The 22,389-nt window shown below is 36.1% G+C and overlaps 1 pseudogene; it reads left to right on the forward strand.

The window, feature by feature from the left end:
- The first annotated feature begins 507 nt into the window (after positions 1-507).
- Positions 508-22,389, forward strand: part of LOC130218268 (gamma-soluble NSF attachment protein-like) — a 24,816-nt pseudogene continuing 2,934 nt past the window's right edge.

The following is a 22,389-nucleotide window of genomic DNA, read 5'->3' on the forward strand; positions in this document are numbered from 1 at the left end:
GACCGCGAAATAACTTAGTCTGTGAACGTTGTGTTAGTTTTTATTCTTATAATTAGTGAATGGTCAGTTGTGATACAATAAGCCTGCAACCGAAGTTCATCATTAATCGCTGCTCACCGCGTCTCCACTGGGGTGAATCGGAAGTGTCACGTGTTATCTGTTACTTTTCTCATCAGCGGTCATCGCGTTTCGTTTTGGTGAGTTAAATGTGATCATTTTGTTAGATAATGTATGTCAGTCATGTAAATTATAATAATTACTGTCCTAAAGATCAAAAAGCGTTTTATTGTAGGCTTTGTTGCGCGCACTTTTTAAATCTATTGCAGAAAACAAAAACATATCTGCCATAAAATGGAAGAGATGTAAAATTATTAAAATTTGCTATAATAAATTATCAAAGACGCTACAAAACAGTTCTAACATTGATTGATTTTTGGTTATGCCCAAAAAACTTCTGAAGGACGTACGCAGATGACGTAGTAACCCGGAAGTAAACGTTCGCCTCATCATCATCAGCTGACAACACATCCAGCGTGTGAGCAACAAACAAACGTTTATTTACTGTACTTAGTTATATATGTGTAATAATTATGGCGCAGAAAATCAGCGAAGCTCACGAGCACATCGCCAAAGCGGAGAAATAGTAAGTGAAGCTGTCTAATGTTTACTGTAGTGCCTGTAAATGAGCATTACCGCACATTTAGTCCTCTGTCATGTCTATTATTGACGAATATCAAGTTATAATCGCTTTATTAACCGACTAGCGTGTGAAATGTCAGTGTTCACTCGTGTTTTAATGTATTACCTGCTTTAAGCTTCTCTAGATGAGTGTGTATGGTCGATGTATGAACAGTAAACGTCTGTATTTCCTATTTAATGCAGTTTAAAGACGAGCTTTATGAAGTGGAAGCCTGATTATGACAGTGCTGCTTCAGAATACGCTAAAGCAGGTGAGAAAACTCCTCCGCCTTCTCCATATGCACGTGATTTAGTTTGTTGTTGTTGTTTGTATGTTTGTTTAGCGCAATGATTAGCATTTGTTAATTAAATGTCGTTTAAATGGTAGCCTATATAGAGGAGCTGAACAGATCAGAGTGCAGCTGTCATTTATTTATTTATTTATTAAGTAATTAGTTTATTTATTTATCTGTTTATTTGTTAACTGGTTAGTTTATTCCTTCATTTGTGTTTTGATTTGTTTGCTTATTTATTCATTCATTTGTACAATTATTTATTTGCTTATTTATTGTTTTGTTAATTATTCATTCATTTATCTGTTTATTCATCCATTGAATTGTTTATTTATTAGTTTATATATTCATTGATCATTTAAAAATGAATTGTTCCATTTATTCATTTGTCTATACATTCATCCTTTTATTTATTTGTTTGTTCATTCATTTATTTATTTGTTTATTCATTCATTTTGTGTATTCATTCATCCTTATTTATAATGATTTGTTAATTAGTTGTTTCATTTATCTCTTGACCCATGATGTATTTATTCATTTATTGATTTATTGAGTATTTATTTATTCATTCATTCATATTTATTTAATTATTAATTTGATTTTTCATTCTTCCACTTATTTATTTCAATAATCTATTCATTCATTCATTTGTTTATTTATTCGTTTATTCGTTCATCCTTTATTTATTTATTTATTTATTTATTTATTTATTAATCTATCCATCTATTAATTTATACATTCATTAATTAATTCATTCTTTAATTTATTTGTTGGTTTATTTATGCATTAATCAATGAATTAAAAATGCATAATAACATTTAATTATGTTATTTATTAATTGTTTGAATTAAATGAAATTTTGTATTAATTCGTTTATTTATTAATTTGTATAATTATTTATTTGCTTATTCATTGTTTTGTTAATTATTCATTCATTTATCTGTTTATTCATCCATTGAATTGTTTATTTATTCGTTTATTTATTCATTGATCATTTAAAAAAATCATTGTTCCATTTATTCATTTGTTTACACATTCATCCTTTTATTTATTTGTTTATTCCTTCATTTTGTGTATTCATTCATCCTTATTTATAATGTTTTGTTTATTAATTGTTTCATTTATCTCTTGACTCATGATGTATGTATTCATTTATTATTGATTTATTGACTATTTATTCATTCATTCATATTTATTTATTTAAGTATTAATTTGTTTTTTCGTTCTTCCACTTATTTATTTCAATAATTTATTCATTCATTCATTTGTTTGTTTATTTATTCGTTATTTATTTATTCATCTATCCATCTATTAATATATACATTAATTAATTCATTCATTCTTTTATTCATTTGTCGGTTAATTTAAGCATTAATTAATTAATTAAAAATGCATAATAACATTTAATTATGTTATTTAATAATTTTTTGAATTTAATGAATTTTTGAATTAATTCATTTGTTCGTTCATTCATTCGTTTGTTTAGTCATTTCATTTATTTATGTATTAAATTTTTCGGTTTATCGATCCACCCGTAAGGTATTCATTCATATTCATATTTATTTGTTTATTCATTCATCAATCCATCCGTTTATTCATGAATTTATTTGTTTATTTGTGTATTTATTTATTTGTTTGTTTGTTTGTTTATTGATCCAGACAAAAGGTATTAATTAATTCATTTATTCATGATATTTATTTATTTATTTGTGTATTTATTCATCCATCCTTTTATTTATAAATTAATTTGTTTATTTATGTATTTAGTTGTTGGTTGGTTTATCGATCCACCCATTAGGTATTCATTCATCCGTTCATCAATCCATCCATTTATTAATTAATTTATTTGGTAATTCATTCATCAATCCATCCATTTGTTTGTTTACTCATTCATTCATTCATTCATTCATTCGTCCATTAATTTATTTAATAATTCATTAGTTCATTCTTGCATTATTTCATTTATCCATCCATTTATTAATTACTTTTTTTTTTGTTTATTATTTCACCCATTATGCATTTATTCATGCTATTAATTAAATTGTTTATTCATTCATTCATCTATTTATTTCTTAATTAATTAGTTTCATTCATCCATCCAAGTTGTAATAATTAATGTATTTATTTATTCATTCGTTCAGTTGGTGGTACATCTGTGGCAAATTGAACGATGATTTATATTTTCCTACAATCCTGTAACATTGATAACATTACACAGGACATGAAGAAGAGTATTTGTGGATTCTTGGTGAAATGTGCTGCGCCACAAAACAAGTGATAGAGTTAATTTGATGAAATGAAGATTTATGACATGAACGCTGAATAAAAGCTCCAGCTTCTTTCTGATGATGATGATGATGATGATGATGATGATGATGTTCTCCTTCTTCTCGTTCCTCTAGCGGTTGCCTTTAAAAATGCTAAACAGCTAGAACAGGCCAAAGATGCGTATCTCCAGGAGGCCGAAGCGCACGCAAACAACAGATCGTATCCTTGACCTATATTCATGCAATATTCCTGTTAAACAGCAGCCTGTGTTGCATTCAGCTCTTTCTCCTTGACTCATCCTCCAGACTTTTTCATGCTGCAAAGTGAGTGTGTACAGATACAGCTGAAGTCTGAAATCTCTTTATTTGTTTCACCTATTTCTTCCAGATGATGTTTAATAACAGAGCGAGGAATTTCTCTCAGTATTTCCTCTAATATTTTTTCTTCTGGAGAAAGTCTTATTTGTTTTATTTCAGCTAGAATAAAAGCATTTCTTAATTGTTTTAAAGCCATTTTAAGGTCAATATTATTAGCCCCCTTCAGCAATATTAGTGTTGGATTGTCTCCAGAACAAACCACTGTTATACAATGACTTGCCTAATTACCCTAACTTGACCCTAATTACCCTAGTGAAGCCTTTAAATGTCACTTTAAGCTGAATACTAGTGTCTTGAAGAATATCTAGTCTATTATGTGCTGTCATCATGGCATGAAGAAGATTGTTTTTAATCTCTTTAAGCATCTAAATATGTACAGACATGTATTTAGAGGGGGAAAGGGCGCCCTCTGCTGGTGTACTTCGAGAAGAGGTTGACAACTATGTGTGGAGAATGATGTGTAAACATTGATTGCACGTGTAAAACACACATATAAAGTTCTATTTGTCAGAGACTTTCAGGAGAGCGAGTGACGTACCATCATGTCAATGTGCGTAAAGACTAAAGAGAGAGAGAACTCAGGTGTTTGCATCGCGGGAGACAGGGCCCACAATAACATGAGCACCTAAAGATATACTGAACCCGTCAGTAGTATCTGGATGCAGCCTTAATGATGCAAGCTGAGACTGCGTATTTCAGAGATGCAATGTCAGACACAATGCGCTTAATGGAGCTAGCGACGTGACTGAGGGGTGGGGTTAGGTGAGCCCACTCAAAAGCATTGCATGCAGCTCAGATTGCATCTGCACCGAGTCTGCAGCAAGATCCCTCAGGAACCTCTCACTGAAGTGAAAACGTCCTAAAACGGTGAAAGTTAACATGAGGACGCCTAGAGGTGAGGAGAGAACATCTGGATGAAGAACGGGCAGAATTCAATTCAATTCAATTCTCCTTTATTTGTATAGCGCTTATACAATGTAGATTGTGTCAAAGCAGCTTCACATAAAAGGTCACAGTAAATAGGAACAGTGTAGTTCAGTTTGTAGTGTTTAAGTTCAGTTCAGTTTAGCTCAGTTCAGTGTGGTTTAATAATCACTACTGAGAGTCCAAATATTGAAGAGCAAATCCAACGATGCGCAGCTCTACAGATCCTGAACCATGCAAGCCAGTGGCGACAGCGGAGAGGGAAAAAAAACTTCACTAATGGCGAAAGTGAAGAAAAAAAACCTTGAGAGAAACCAGGCTCAGTTGGGCACGACCATTTTAATTTCTCCGCTGGCCAAACGTCTTGTGCAGAGCTGCAGTCTCAGTGGCGGAGGCTGGAAGCTGGCCTCAGCGAAGACTCGTCTGTCTCTGGAGCGTCACAGGAATCAGTCTCATGTTCTCCACTCTTCCATGACCATCACAGCAGCTGCTCAGGATACGGCCTGGTCCAGGATATGGAAACCTTGGGATCATCTCGTCGTTGGTCTTGGATAGAATCAGTGACTCTGCATAGTCTGAGGGCCTCGGGAAGAGTATCCCCAGGTGGAAATGGAGAATAAAGAAAATAATTAGCGTAGCCGATGTTCATAGTGTATATCAACAAGATGCAGAACACAGACACTTTAGAGATGGCTCTGCTTATGGATGGCTCTGCTTGTTTAGGGAATTACTCCAATACGGTGTATTCTTCTGCATGCATGTAACCTCCAGACTGAGTTTGATTAATTAACAGAACAGTCGGAAAGCACCACAAGCAAAGATAAACACAATATACAGGAGGGCGTATATCCGCTGCTTTACCGTGTGTGTGTGTGTGTGTGTGTGTGTGTGTGTGTGTGTGTGTGTGTGTGTGTGTGTGTATGTGTGTGTGTTTGTGCTGGTAGTGAACTGTAGTGTTTGTGTTTTAGGGCTTTCGAGCAGGCGGGGATGATGCTGAAGGTGAGCTCGTCCACTCTTTGCTTTAGATTAGAGCTGTTTAATGAGCATTCGTCACATACTAAAGAAATAGTTTGTCTTTACGCAGTTATATTGTTTATTTACGTTATGCATATTCATTAAACATATGACTTCAAACATAAACATGAGCCTCATGCATGTGCAGAATGTAACGTATAGTGTGTAGGTATTAATATAAACGGCGCACACACAAATATGAAGTAAAAGAAGTTTTATTTTGTATGGGATTAAATTATTTAGCAGCAGTACTTGTGATTGATGTATGTGTGTGTGTGTGTGTGTGGCTTTGTGGGTCATCGTGCACAAGCTGTTGTTCTGTGTGTGTAGGATCTGCAGAGGATGCCAGAGGCCGTGCAGTACATTGAGAAGGCCAGCGTGATGTATGTGGAGAACGGCACTCCAGACACCGCTGCCATGGCCCTGGACAGAGCTGGAAAGTGTGTACGCTGCTCCTCTGACACACAGACTGATGTTAATGCGCAGAGTCTGAGCTGCTGTGTTGTTTTTGCAGGCTGATGGAGCCGCTGGATCTGTCCAAAGCTGTTCATCTGTACCAGCAGGCGGCGGCAGTGTTTGAGGTCAGAAAATGACACTGGCATCGCACACACACACACACAGAGACTCTGACTCATTGATTCATTCACTCATTTGTTGGTTCATTCCTTTGTATGTTTGTTTATCCATACATATGTTCATTCATTCATTCATTCATTTATACATGTGGATAGTCACATGTATAGTTTTAATAATGAATTAATTCAGTGATTAGTACATTGATTCATTCATATGTTCATTCATTCATTCATCCATTCATTCATGTGGATAGTCATATGTATAGTTTTAATAATGAATTAATTCAGTGATTAGTACATTGATTCATTCATATGTTCATTCATTCATTCATCCATTTGTATGTTGATTGATTAGTACGTGCCTTAATTTATTTCCTCTTTCATTAGTTGATTTGTTTATTTATTCCTTTGTTGGTTTGTAGATGAATTCATTTATTCATAAATGTATCCAATCAATTATTTGTACATTGATTAATGTGTTCATTGATATATGTATGAATTGATTTATATGTTGTCATTTGTATATTGATGCATACATTTGGATTAATTGATTGAGTCGTTTGTACGTTGATTCGTTCATATAATTGTGCATACATTTATTCATTCATTTCTACATTTATTCATTCATTTGTACATTTATTCATTGGTATGTTCATGTGCACTTCAGTTTGTTTGTTCATTAATTTGTCATTTCATTCATTCATAGGTTCATTTATTTGTTTAGTCATTAGTTTAATTGTAATATTTGGCTGAGGAAACGTTAGAATTATTGAGAAGCACTGTTGAAGGATCAAACTGATAAAATAGTGAATGTGTGTGTGTAATATGAGCATATACTATCAGCACTGGTGAGTTTTGAGTGATAATAACTGTATGTAATTGCCTAGTAACTGTATGTGTTCCCACTTGTTTTCCAGAACGAGGAGCGACTACGACAAGCAGCGGAGCTCATTGGCAAAGCGTCAAGACTTCTTGTTCGACAACAGAAGTTAGTGTGATGAAATGTTTTGGAGCATTATTATTATTATTATTATTATTATTATTATTAGTATTAGTATTATTATTATTATTATTAGTAGTAGTAGTAGTAGTAGTATTAGTAGTAGTATTATTAGTATTATTATTAGTATTATTATTATTATTAGTAGTAGTAGTAGTAGTAGTAGTAGTAGTAGTATTATTATTATTATTATTATTATTATTATTATTATTAGTATTAGTATTATTATTATTAGTAGTAGTAGTATTAGTAGTAGTATTATTAGTATTATTATTATTATTATTAGTAGTAGTAGTAGTAGTAGTAGTAGTAGTAGTAGTAGTAGTAGTATTATTATTATTAGTATTATTATTATTAGTAGTAGTAGTAGTAGTAGTAGTAGTAGTAGTATTAGTATTAGTAGTAGTATTATTAGTATTATTATTATTATTATTAGTATTAGTATTATTAGTAGTAGTAGTAGTAGTATTATTAGTATTACTATTATTATTATTATTATTATTATTATTATTATTATTATTATTATTATTATTATTAGTAGTAGTAGTAGTAGTAGTATTAGTAGTAGTATTATTAGTATTATTATTATTATTAGTATTATTATTATTATTATTATTATTATTAGTAGTAGTAGTAGTAGTATTAGTATTAGTAGTAGTATTATTAGTATTATTATTAGTTGTAGTAGTATTATTATTAGTAGTATTATTATTAGTAGTAGTAGTATTATTATTATTAGTAGTAGTAGTATTATTATTATTATTATTATTATTATTAATATTAGTATTATTATTATTTGTATTAGTATTATTAGTATTATTATTATTATTATTATTATTATTATTATTATTATTATTAGTAGTAGTAGTAGTAGTAGTAGTAGTATTATTATTAATATTAGTAGTATTAGTATTATTAGTATTATTATTATTAGTATTAGTATTATTATTATTATTATTAGTAGTAGTAGTAGTAGTATTATTATTAATATTAGTAGTATTAGTATTATTAGTATTATTATTAGTAGTATTAGTATTATTAGTATTATTATTAGTAGTAGTAGTAGTATTATTAGTATTATTATTAATATTAGTATTATTAGTCGTAGTAGTAGTCGTAGTAGTAGTATTAATGTTTTATATTTAATTATCTGGCAGATGCTCATATGGGATCGGTTGTTAGTGATAGATTTGGTATCAAATATAATAAGTATTTTGGTATCAAATATAATAAGTAGACAGAATAGCATTAGTATTAAAAAGTTGGAGCAGTTTTGATGAAATAATATAGACTATAACATTTAGGAATCAATATTATTTGTAAATGACTGGATATTATTTGTTATTTCTATAAATGAGAGCTGATTGTTTTGGATATTTAGTGTAGTTTTTATTTGTGTTTGCTTATTTTTATCCATTGAGTGTCAGTCTTACTTTTAATGAGTTAGTTTAGTTAGTTGTAATTTAGTTTAGTAGACTCAACTGAACACATTCAGTGTTGACTGGGATTGTTGTCAATGTTTAATGAGGAAAGTAAGTAATTGCAATGGTAAATAGGAGAGGATTTATGTTGTTTTGTTTCAGTCACGTTGAGGGTTGTTTTTGTTTTGTTTTATTTGTAGTTTTGGTTTACTACAATAACCTTGGAAGAAATAGAAGCATAATAATAATAAATATTAAATTGTAATAATAATTAATTATTGTTATACTTATTATTTTTATTAATATAAATAATAATAGTAATAGTATTTTCATCTGAAATGAGTCCATACAGCTCTTCTCGAGACGTTTGTGCAGTTCATCGCAGTAGTAAACATAAGGAAATGTCTATAAAATTAAGCAAAAGACAGAATCGATGTCTTAACCGATGAACACACAGTAAATCAATACATTGAAATGCAGTTAATCCAGGTAGCCTGACTTGATTATGTTTATTAGACAAGTTAATTAGGAAAAGTAGCTTGAAAAGAAACGCACAGAAGATTTGTGTTATTTGTATGTATGTTTATACAACAGTTCTGTCTGGTTCTTGAATGGGATTGGCTAAAAGCTGTGCAATATTCCCATAAAAACAGCAGTCCTACAGTTGTCGCCACAGTTTGACAAATATTGCAGCTTGTAGAATATTGGCAGTACAGCTGTTGTACTATTGAGGCTGTTTTTAGGTGAGAATGCAGTTGTTTAGATTGCAACTGTGCAGTTTATTTATGAAGAGAGTGCCTATTTTAAAGAGCCCATATTACTCATTATAAAGGGTCATATTTCGGTTTTATGGGTCTCCAACAACATGCTGATATGCGTGTAAGGTCAAAAACACTTTTATGGTCTTGTAATATGAATGTATTTTACCTAATTATCCCAGCGACTCCCATATGAATCGTTCAGCGACAGCCTATTGTGATTGGTCGACAGCGCTCAGCGTCAAGCCCCCGGTTCGCCAATATTGGCATAGGATCTGATCGCAGCGGACGCCCGAAATACGCTTCATAGTAAAACTTACTCAACAGTGTTATTCAGACACCTTAGCACCAAAAGCAGTGTAGTTAACAGCAGCACATGCTCTATTATTAACTACGACACACATTCAGGATTAATCCACACAGCAGCAAAACCTGAACTATTCTGACCCTTGACCGCTGCACGTGTGTAGGATCGGCTGACGGTGGCCATAGCAATGACAAACGGCAGCAGAACACAAGCTCACGAACGCATTTAAATCTGTAAACAAAGCGTCACGCGTCGCATTTCAACGTGGCTTTAGACGAGATATGAGAATATAAAGAGTTAACCTGATACAGTACAAGCGGTTACAGGTAACAGAACACAGTTAAATACAGCATTTGCAAGCTGGAGAAAACAAGGAGGCAGCCTTTTACTAACACTTATGAAACGTGTTGTGGGCCAGGTCTGATTTCATGAATTCTCTTTCAGTTTGGAGCTTTTCTCCCTTCTCAGCTGTTGATCATTTCCATTTGCAATCATTGCTGTGGCACCTCTTGCGTGAAGTGTTATATGTTCTCAGGGCTTACCTGTACTCTGCTTTGCCCAGAGATCACTATAATCGCTTTGCTGTAAAATATAAAAAGCAAACAGTAATGTGTCACATTAAAATGAATTACTATAGTTAATCATTTAAACTATATATAATATAGTTATAAAGTGATTATCTTAAATGATTATCTGATTATAAACTACTATTTTTACTAAACAGTAGCAACTGTTAGTAATATATTATCTTTAATTAATTAATAACAGTTCATTTGTTTGTAAATTTGCTGAATTTGTTGCAAGTATAATTACAACAAATTACCAGTACTTGATGGTTTAAAAACAATATATTGCTTACTCTAATTTACCGTAGTATTTAATGTGGGAAATCATTAATAAAAAAGTTATTAGAAATTTAAGAAAATAAACACTCTTAAATCGCTTGAGGAAAATATTAATATAATGTTATACATTTATTACATGTACAAAGATTTTTATTACATATAAAGCTGTATTCTTGCCTAGATTAACTTGCTATTACTTGCGTCTCGATAAATAAATCCATTGTATAAATTAAACCTGTCCAATTTAGATGGTTCGACAAGGCCAGCAAACGAGTATCTGCTGTAATGATTCTGTCAGATAATAATGAGCGATCATCTGAGTCATGAGGACTGATAGAAAACTGTTGGGTCCATTACATTGAATGGCGGTCGGAAACGACGCACCCCATTCGCCCATCTCGATCGTAATGTTTGTGAGATAGTAAACACTATTGTTTATTGTGTACAATATTTAACAACAATATATATCAAATTATCTTGATGACGATGTCCGAGAAGACTTTAATAACATTAACGTCCGTCGTAAGCGTAAATGGTTTGTCTAGATCGTATGTGCTGGATTGTGTGTGCCTGAAACGTGTGTGGTTCTGCAGGCTGCTCACTTCTAAACTAGCGTGTGTTTAGACATTAGAGTTATCTGCGTGATGCGAGGTGTATGTCACGTGACATGAAAACTCAGTGAATCCCAGGCCAGGGCAGGGCAGGGCAGGGCTGAGGGCTGTCACCAGAGATCAGGGAATTGTCACATACACACTATTACGCCCCAAGCCTAGGGGAAAACAACATGGGCATAATAAACGGAAAGACAAATGCGTTGGGGTGGTGGATTTCCCCAAACAAAATAAGAACTTAATATAAAAGATCCCCTTCGGTCGACAACCAAACTCGGACACTCAGTTGAGGGTAATTGAATAGATTTATTATAGAATAAGTTGTACATTTAAATGAGCATCTCTTCAGGGTGGCCACAGGCCAAATAACAAACGGAAGAATCTACAAAGTAAATGACCTATAAAAGATTAAAGAACAAATACATGAACATAAACATAGTCAAAAATAATCAAATAAATAGGCAAGCCACCCCTACAAGCTCAAACTCTCAAAATTAAGGTAAACATGAACATGACAATGGTAACAAGTTTGAATGTTGGTCGTGTCGGCCGGAGGGGTAAAGGGAAATCCATGAGCTCCACTCCCAGCAACGATCGCAGCACAAATGAGCTGCCGGAAGCTCTTTTTTATACAGGCCTCCGAAACCAGCAGCCAATCAGAAGATGAAATCACGCCGTAAGGGGAGCCTATGGGATAACAGGAAAAAAAAAACAGCAAGAAGGCGGGACAAAGAAAAAGACATGTGATAACGCAATAACAAATAAATAAGTAATAATAAATAAATAAAGTTCAGTCGTAACACACACAAACAAGACAGCGAGCAAGAACAAGACCAAAATCAAAACTCTAAATTCACATCAACATCATAGGCATAGCACATAATAACAAGAAGAAGAAGAAGCCAAAACACACACAAAAGGCAAGAAAAGACAAAGCAAGACAGAGCAGAATGAGCTTCCCCGCTCACGTGCCTTTAAAGTTTGAGCTCCTATCCTGATTGGTAGCGAGGGTGATGGCGGCACAGGGTGGAATGGAGATTGACGTCTTCACGGACGAATGGGATACTGGAGTGGGCGATCCTGAGAACTGAGAGAAGAGAGAAATTTTCCAGATATTTGGAAGGTCACGCTATATTTAAAAATGGTGAGAGGTACGACTCGAATAACTATAGGGGCATCACGGCGAGTAGTAACCTGGCCAAATTATTCTGCTCAATCACTAATGATAGACTGGTTGGGTTCATCCAGGAGAACAAGGTTTTAAATAATAGTCAGATTGGATTTATGCCTAAAAAAAGAACATCAGATCACATTTACACACTCCAAACACTCGTATAAAACAGGGTCCGCCAGATGAAACGAGGGAAGACATTCGGCTGTTTCATTAATTTTGAAAAAGCCTTTGATTCGGTGCAGCACAGTGGGCTTTTCCTAAAGCTCCTACAAAGTGGACTTGAAGGAAAACCGTATGACATAATAAAGGACATTAATAATGGCAGCAAGTGTTGTGTAAAAATAAACAATAAGTGGACTGATTATTCGACTCAGAGTAAAGGAGTCCGTCAAGGCTGCAGTCTCAGCCCGACTCTATTTAACATTCAAATCAATCAGTTGGCATCAGCACTTGAGGAGTCCTGGCCTGAGCCTGGAGGACAGAGAGATCAGATGTCTCCTGTATGCGGATCATCTGCTGCTGCCGTCTCCATCACCACAGCCTCTCCATCCTGGAGGAGTTGAGCTTAGATTGAACATTGGCCTTTAACATGATCATGATCTTTGTAAAAAAAAACCTCGTCTGACTGACCAAAAAAGACACTCTTGACCACGTCACCTCTTGTAGTTATTTGGGTCTGACAATCACAGCTTCTGGACACTTGAGTCAAGCCCTAAAAGACTTGACCGCTAAGGCATGCAGGGCTTTTTATTGCATTTAAAAAAAGGCCTTTTTTAAATGTAACACCGCCTATTAAACTGTGGCTGAAAATATCTGACAGTGTTGTAAAGCCAGTCCTGCTGTATGGCTGTGAACTCTGGGGACCCACATTTAAAAGAAACCATGAATCTTGGGAAAAAAGTCCAGTTGAAATCTTTCATCTGGAATTTCGCAAAAACATCCTTTGACAGAAGCACACCTAGCCTTGCAGAGCAAACTCGGCAGGGTTCCCTTGCTCTCAGAAATCCAGAAGAGAGCAGGGAAGTTCTGTCTCCATCTGTCAGACTCCAGCCCAGAGAGCTACCATCAGCAAGCCCTCAAATATAGAAACGCACATCCGGCCAGCGACCCCATGCACTATAGAGTGGAAAAACACCAACTAAATTCACAAACCCAGTCCCAACATATAAAGACTAAAGAAATAGAAAGGATTACCCAGGAGGAATATAAACTCAACAGGCAAACTAAAGTACAACAAATAAAGAGTTAGCGCGCTCCCACCAGATTATCAAAGCCCCGGTCAGAGAAAGCTGATGAGCCGGTACCGTCTGATTGGACACTGAGTGAGGAAGGAAATGCAGCTCATCTTGCACAGCTTCAGCAGAGCAGCGTGGACACAGTCTGAGCTCTGGGCTCCTCCAGCTGCGCTTGTGTCAGCCCGACACTCAGACTGTGTCCACGCTGTTCTGCTGGAGCTGTGGAGGATGAGCTGCATTTCCTCACTCACTGCAGCAAATATCAGGCCATCAGAGATGCTTACTTGACACAAATATCTCTAATTCTACCACAATTCCAGCAAGCCACGAGGACGGAGAAACTCCATTATATTTTGGGAGAAAATGAAAAGTGTCTCCACCTAGCAGCACAGTACCTCTGCCACCATATGAGAGATAAAGGCTGAACCCCCCCTATCCCTTATTAAAGCTCTCCATCCTTATCATTTATTAGAGAGTGTGAGAGAGAATACACACACACACACAAACACACAAGCAAAACATACAGGCGTATACATATGAGTGGAAGACTAAGATACGTGGCCGTGAGCCGACACACGGCTGTCACCAGTGCTGATATACAGCCTTATCGCAGTGCTGCTGTTGTGGACCAAAAATTGTGGTCTGCAAAATATTGGAAGCGTCTAAGTGAAAGCTTACAGTCTGAGATCTCCGAAGTCTTCAGCCAAAGCAGTTTATTGTTACAGCATCAGTAACAACAGAGACGGGTCGTTCGAGTGTCCCTCGAATATAGGCTAGCACCGTGTTTCCCAACCCTGTTCCTGGAGGCACACCAACAGTACATATTTGGATGTCTCCTTTATCTGACCCATTCATTCAGGTTTTGAGTCTCTTCTAATGTTCTGATGAGTTGATTCAGGTGTGTTTGATTAGGGAGAGGTTGAAAATGTGTACTGTTGGTGTGCCTTCAGGAACAGGGGTTGGGAAACACTGGCCTAGCAGACAGTTTAATAACACTTCTGTGTCTTAATACTCCACCCAAATTTACACGTACACACCTCCGTCAGCTTCTCTCCGCTTATGGGATCTTAAATCTCTCAGGTGGCCCGCCATCAATATAGTGTCAGGCCCTTTCAGCGGCTTTACCCATGTCCAGTTAAGGTCTTCCTGTTCAGATGTGATGCTCGACGACATATCTTGTTCCCCGTCCACTGTAAGTTCAGCTGAAGTTCTCGGGCTCTCCTATTTTTTTTGGAAGTCATCAGAAACGAGTGTGGGCGCACGTGCAGGTGTGCCTTATCATGAGTTACAGAACAGAATGCAGGTGCCCTTTTGGCCTCGCCTCATAAATCTAACGCTCACTGTGACGTTATTGCTGCTCTTCTAATCTCTCTCCTCATCTCTGACTGCATTCGCACAGGGTGACTTTTATTTACCAAAGCACACACACATGATAATAATGCCACAGGTATGGGTAATAACCATAGACTAAAATATATGGATGTAGCATCCGTGACGTCACTCATAGGTTTCTGAACACTGCAAAAGAAGTTGCTAGTAGGCGCGGCCAACCGTCGCCATTTTGTTCACGCGTCATCGCACCCACGGCGGGATACCAAACAAGGGCAAAGAGGCGGAGAGTGAGCGGAGCTACAGACACCCTGCTGGCACTTTGCTTAGACCTGGCAGACAGACTTTACTTTAGGAGAAACGCTTGATACTTCATTACCTGCGACTCGTTTGTGTTCTGACCACATGTGCTTGGCTGTACACTATATCAATAAAGTGTTTAGACTTTTAAAAACACTGTAGTAATACATTGAGCCACTAAGCAGTGTTTCTTATGGACGTTTTTCAACAGGAGGAAAACCCGAAATACGTCCAAAACACTTCAAATATAGTGTGTGTTAGTAAATCCAGGGACTAATGATCCAGCATAACACTGTATGATAACGCTTCAGATGACTGTTCTAGAGCCTACAGCTAATCAATCTGTCACATTCTGGAGTGCTTTACGGGTATAAAAGAAAAATATTAATGATAAATGATCTTAAAATAAAACAAATACATTTATAGAGATGGTATACAAGTATATAACTTTACTCACATGGGAAACGAGGCCGTGTGAATGGTTTTGTGAGTCAAATTAAGTGCCAACAGCATCCCATATCATCTGATAATTGTAAGAAATAAGTCCAAAAGGCAAGCTGACTGTGTAAAGCCACATAAAACAACACAAAAATACGATGAATATGCCGAGATCAGTGGCTAATCTGCCGGATTTCAGCTGAGGTGAAGTGACGGCGACCAGCGAGACCTAGCTGTCACTCAAGTGGCCACGCCCTTAATTATGTAAACTTAATATAACCTAATATAAAGGAAATGGATGAGTTATAAAAAAATTCACCCCCTCACAGTTGTCATGGAGGGTAATAATAGCTATATGACCAAATGGTTCTTTGTACCAGGCTGTAAAAAACCGTTATTCTGCTGTAAAGTCGGCCATTCTAACAGTGGGCTCAATTGGAACTTGCTCTATTATGGAGCAGGACTAGCGGGATTTTGATGAATTGCAGTTTCAGTTACTTCCGTATTGGCTTCCGAGGGAGAGGCGGGAGGTTGCCGCTTGGTAATAACACAATAATAATACTGAAATCACTCAAGCATATAGATGAGAGTAATGCATTGATCAAGACACAATGAATTCCAGCATCACTACTCCTGTGATATTGCTCATATGTCTGTATGTGTATTGATGTGTGTGTGTGTGTGTGTAAATATTGCAAAAGTGACCTGCAGAATGAGAAAGCAGACATGTAAATGGTAAATGAGTGTAATATCCTGATGACTGATGTCAATGGCAGGTTTGATGAAGCCGCTGCGTCTCTCCAGAGGAGAAGAACATGTATAAAGAGATGGAGAATTATCCCACGTGTTATAAGGTGAGCGCGTGCGTGTGTGTGTGTGTGTGTGTGTGTTTGTCTGTATATGACGCTCTTAAGCTTGCAGATGCATTATGAATAGTCTTGTGTATTATTTTTCATTTGATTAGAGGATATTTGATCTTCAGCACATTTTCAGACCTGAATAATAATAATAATAGCATGTAATTTGTGTGTATGATATTTAGCTTACGATGCATTTGTTGTCTTGTCCGATGTTGAATGTTTTTCAAATCTTAGTCAATATAAGTGTTGGCATTGAAGGAGGAATGACTATAGAAATGGAGAAGGATGGAGTTAGATGATGCTGTGGAGGTGTAGATGTGACGTGTGTGTGTGGATCTGTCTCCAGAAATGCATCGCTCAGGTTCTGGTCCAGCTCCACCGAGCAGATTACGTGGCGGCGCAGAAGTGGTGTGCGCGAGAGTTACAGTATCCCAGGATTCAGCGGGAGCGAGGACTGCGCCGCCCTGGAGGATCTGCTGCAGGCGTATGATAGGCAGGAGGAAGAGCAGCTGCTGAGGGTCTGCAGATCGCCACTCATCACGTACATGGACAATGATGTGAGTACCACACACACACACACCACGCATGGACATTTACAAGCCCTGTGAAGGTGAAATTATTAGTGAAAACAACAGCTGTAGGATGTAAATTAGTCTACGACAAAAGAAAGTTGACCATAGAAACAGAATTGATATGTGTGTGTGTGGGTTGAAAGAGTAGCGCTTTAGTTAGAAATGTGTGTGTGTATACATACAGTGCTGTGTAGGCATGGGCCGGTATAATGTGATGGTATGATAACCTTGTATGAAAATATGAGGGTTTGACGGTATTGTGATCGCTGCTGTAAAATCTATTGTTTACAAATGTGAGGGTAAAAACGGGGTTTCTGCAGGTTTCATCACGTCAAATTGGTAAGACCTTTTTAAGAGCATTATCAATGATATTTCAGACTATCACAGGGCAAAACGCTAATAATGTTCTGTAATAAGCAGTGGAATCTTTATCTCTTGCCAGGGGCGTCGCTAGACCAATTCACTGGGGCACGTGCCCCAGTAAAAATCTCCAGTTCCCCAGTAAATGCATTGAGATATGATTTACTTCATATGCAAGTGTATTTATTAAGAGTGGTAATTCCGAAATAAAGACGTTATTCTCTATGTGCAACCGAACCAACGCTGGTGAAAGCAATGTATTAAAAAGCAAACTGGCGCATCGCCCACGTGTGCGCAGAGACACGCGCACCTCTCGCACGCGCTGCTCTTCTTCTGAGAGTCTCGGTAGTTAACATGCGCGCCAAAAAAGCAGGCTGCTTGTTACGGCGCCGCTCAGCGTTATAAAACCAGCGTAACAGCCTTTTTGTTTGGCAAGTGGACAAAACTAAAGTTGAAACAATATGAGGGTGATCTTACTAAGCACGCCTGCCTGATAGATTTTTTGTATGAAACAAAAAGAGAGGGATGACGAGTCAGGGAGGTAAGACTTAACAAACCTAATTATCTGCCATGTGTCAAGTGTACAACAGATAAATCCTATAACACACCTTTTTTTTTGTCTATAGAGAATTGTCTATAGAATTTCATTCAAATGAAATTAATATTTATGCAAAAGTAATTTCTTAAATGATGTTAGCATATCACTCCAGTGGTCTTAACACTGTTTTTCAGTTACTTTTAAGATTATTTAGAAGAATAATTGTATAATAATAAGAATACTTTTATTTATAATAAATACAATATACATATGTTACATATGAAATATACATACACTATAAATACACTACATATATATATATATATATATATATATATATATATATATATATATTATATATATATATATAGATAGTGTATTTACATATACATTTACATATATAGTGTGTATGTGTGTGTGTGTGTATATATATATATATATATATATATATATATATATATCTATATATATATATATAATATATATAGTGTATGTACATATATATAGTGTGTATGTGTGTGTGTGTATATATATATATATATATATATATATATATATATATATATATAGTGTATTTACATATACATTTACATATATATAGTGTGTATGTGTGTGTGTGTGTGTGTATATATATATATATTGTGTATTTACATATACATTTACATATATATAGTGTGAATGTGTGTGTGTGTATATATATATATATATATATTATATATATATATATATATATAATATATATATATATATATATATAGTGTATGTACATATATATAGTGTGTGTGTGTGTGTGTGTGTGTGTGTGTGTATATATATATATATATATATATATATATATATATATATATATATATATATATATATAGTGTATGTACATATATATAGTGTGTATGTGTGTGTGTGTGTGTGTATAAATCAGTCATTTCTTAGCCACATATTTGAAATAAGAAGTGAAAAGAAGCAAAGTGTAGTTATCTACATATGAAGAGCTGAGATGCAATAACCTGTAAGCGCCATCTGAATGTTCTTGTAATAGGAGCATTTTTGTCAGGCTCCTATGTCTTGATTCAGTAATTGAAGATTTATGGCAAAGATAAGTTTATTTTTTGACTATGAAATAATTGAACGTAAACATAAGAAGCTGACAGAAATGCTCAGTGTAGAAGAAAATTCCAAATGGCACATAGAGGTGTTTGCATGTGAACTGTTCATATATTTGTATTAGCACAAGTTTTCTTTAAAAAATAAAAAATAAAGAGTTTTAATAGTTGTAATAAAGAAAATGCATGCACACATAAATGAGATTATTTCAAATGTAATTTAGTTTGGTAATGTTCAAAAAGATGTTCAGAATTGTGAGGTGTAAATGGAGGTTGATATTTATTTTGAGGGTAACTACACCTTTAACTTGTAGATTATTTTAAAATGCTATATGAAAAACTGTATTTTTTGGTGTTATTTATTTAATGGACACTCCTGACGAGATACTGATGTAAAAGTGTTGTGAAAATCAAAGCAATATAGAATATTTTTCACAAATGCAATGTAGCGTACACGATACTTAACGAAAGACAATCCTAATGTCTGAAAGCTTTAAAAGCTTTAATACATATCATTTATACACATTCATGTATGCGTAAAAACATGGAGAGATTTAAAAGAAATGTTATCGTGAGGATGTAAGGAAGACGATTAAGCATGTTGCTAAATAGTTCTGTGTTATGCATTGTTTGAGATGCATTTGTTGGTTGTACTGATTGGCTTTACATGGACGTTTAGTGAAAACGATGACCGTTTAAGAGTATCGAAGACCCGCAGCAGCATATTTGAGGGAAATTTTTGAAGGCCTCAAATGTAGTTTTTGAAATGGAAGACGTTTTAAGACTCAGCGAACAGCCTACTGAAGGCAGAGTTTTTCCCCTTTGTAGACAGTGGGCCTGTTTCAGTAAGGAGGTTCACCCAACTCGGAGAGTTTAAACTTGAAGTCTTGAGTTGATTTTCTGAGAGATTAAAAAGTCTGAGATTTCGGTTTCAGAATAGCTGGTCTGAGTTGGGTCAATCAACTTTGAGTAGAGCGACTCGTGTGACCTTGACCTTGACAACATCTGAAAAGAAGAGATCAGCATTCCTATCTCCAGCTGAACTTGATGTGCTCATGCAAAGTTATAGCAAATTTAAAAGCAACACCACTGCATCAGTGAAACCGAGACAGTTAACATGGGAAACCAGCTGCTCGAGTTAATGCGTAATTTTACATCTAAAGTAAAATATTAAAGGATAATAATAAAAGTAATGTAATGTGCGACGTTTAGAACATTTTACACACGTTCCCACGTTTATACACGTTGATCAGTTTGAATAGATTCAGGCTAAACTGCGCTTGTCTGCCTCTATTATTGATCAAGTTATCTGATGTGACATCTAAAAAAGAGTTTAGAGCGAGTAATAATCCCATTAATGTAGTTCCAGTGCATGTCAGAGGTCAGCGAGTTTAAGCTAATTATTTATTAACAAATATGAAGCCATTCTCGTACGGACTTTGCTCTTTGTGTGACTGAAATTGAAATGTAGGCAATAGCTGTGTTTCCATCCAAAATTAGGAATTAAATTTATAGGGATGTCCCGATACAACGGTTTAGCTTTCGATACCGATATTGCAGCCTTCAGTACGAACCGATACCGATATAAATCCGATACAATAATCAGCACAATCATGAATACTTTACTTATACCCATTTCGTTGAGTGAAATGTATGAACGGTGAGATCAAACTGAGAACAAAGTCAGCAACAGTGAGTTTAGAAAAAAATGACCAGTTTATTAAAGAGCCCATATTCTACATGAAATAGGGTCATATTTAGGTTGTAAGGGTCTCCAACAACAGTCTAATATGCATGCAAGGTCAAAAAACACTTTGATGGTCTTATAATCTGCATTTATTTTACCTAATTATCCCAGCGACTCCCATATGAATCCTTCAGCGATTCATTTGTACCCAAACCCCTCCTCAGCGCGAAGCTAATCTGCGCTGATTGGACCGATGACAGCCTGCTGCGATTGGTCGATGACACTGACAGGCTTCAGGGCGAGACAGAGTGAAATGCCCAGCTGCTAATCTACAATATAAAAGTAGTCACAGTGCACACCGCTTCATAGTGGATTTTGGCTGCCAGTGGGTGAATGTAAATACAGACGATGTACTAGAAAATACTGACGACTAACTATTTTATCGAGCAAAAAGTCCAAGAACTGGCGAGGAGATCTCCTAGCAGTCTACTTGCTCTTTTCACACACACACACACACACACACACCACACGCACGCACGCACGCACGCACGCACGCACGCACGCACGCACACACACACACAAACACACAGGGCCGGCGCGTCCAGAATAGAGACGGCGCGGCGGCGACACCTCCCTTACCCTCCGCGTCCTCAGTTACATCCGCGATTACCCCATCCACCCCCCCCTCCCCCAGCTTTCAACCGCGACAACCCCCCCCCACGTCCTCACTTTACAAACGGGTCCCTTGGGTTTTCACTATCGGGTTGAGGGCGGCGTGATCACCCTTTGCCCAGAGCTTTACCCTATTCAGAGGAGACACACACATAACACACACACATTAACCTCCTAAGAGGAGACACTCACACAAACGACCCGTCCTCAGAGGAGACACACACACACATCACACACACACACATAGCTGACTATCCGTAAACAAAGCGGCACGCGTCGTTTTCAACGTGGCTTTACACGCGATATGAGAATATAAAGAGTTAACCTGATACAGTACACGCGTTTACAAGTAACAAAACACAACTAAATGCATAATTTGCAAGATAGAGTAAACGAGGCAATAATTTTAATCGCACGTACTTACACTGGTGAAATGGGGGTAGAAACTGATCCATGATGCACTGATCCATGTTCTGACAGTCTTTACCGATCCTTCCTTTACAAACTGATGAAGTCTTCTTTGTAAGCAGGTAGTTTGCAGAGGCTCTCGATCTGCTCAAGGCTGGGCTATATTGCTAAGGTTTCATCTTTGGGTGAACTGTCAATAATATCCATCTGCACAGCGTGACTTCATTCCACCGGTGTCTCTCTCTGTGTGTGTGTGTGTGTGTGGGGCTTTTTTTTCTGTTAGTGGGCGGGGCCGCAGGTTTCAAATCTCCCGGGTTGCGCGCGCAACTACTTGTGTTTCGTAGCTGCGTCATCGCGAAACACCTAATGACTCGTTATCAAGACGACTCGTTTGAAGCACTATGAGTCGACTCTTTTATAGATGACTCAATAGTTTTAAACACTGTACACTTACAGATTTAAGCCTTAGCTGGATATTTCACTTCACTTAGAGCTGTGTGACACACTATATGGAAGAGCATTTTCAAAACCCATAATTTTAGCTCTTTAACTATTGGCTGCATAAATGTGAACCTTTTACATGAGAATATATAAAAATAATTAAAGAATAAATATGAGGACCCTGAAAAATACCTTAATTGAATA

Source organism: Danio aesculapii, chromosome 24 (genome assembly GCF_903798145.1).
Source record: "Danio aesculapii chromosome 24, fDanAes4.1, whole genome shotgun sequence".
Taxonomy (NCBI): domain Eukaryota; kingdom Metazoa; phylum Chordata; class Actinopteri; order Cypriniformes; family Danionidae; genus Danio; species Danio aesculapii.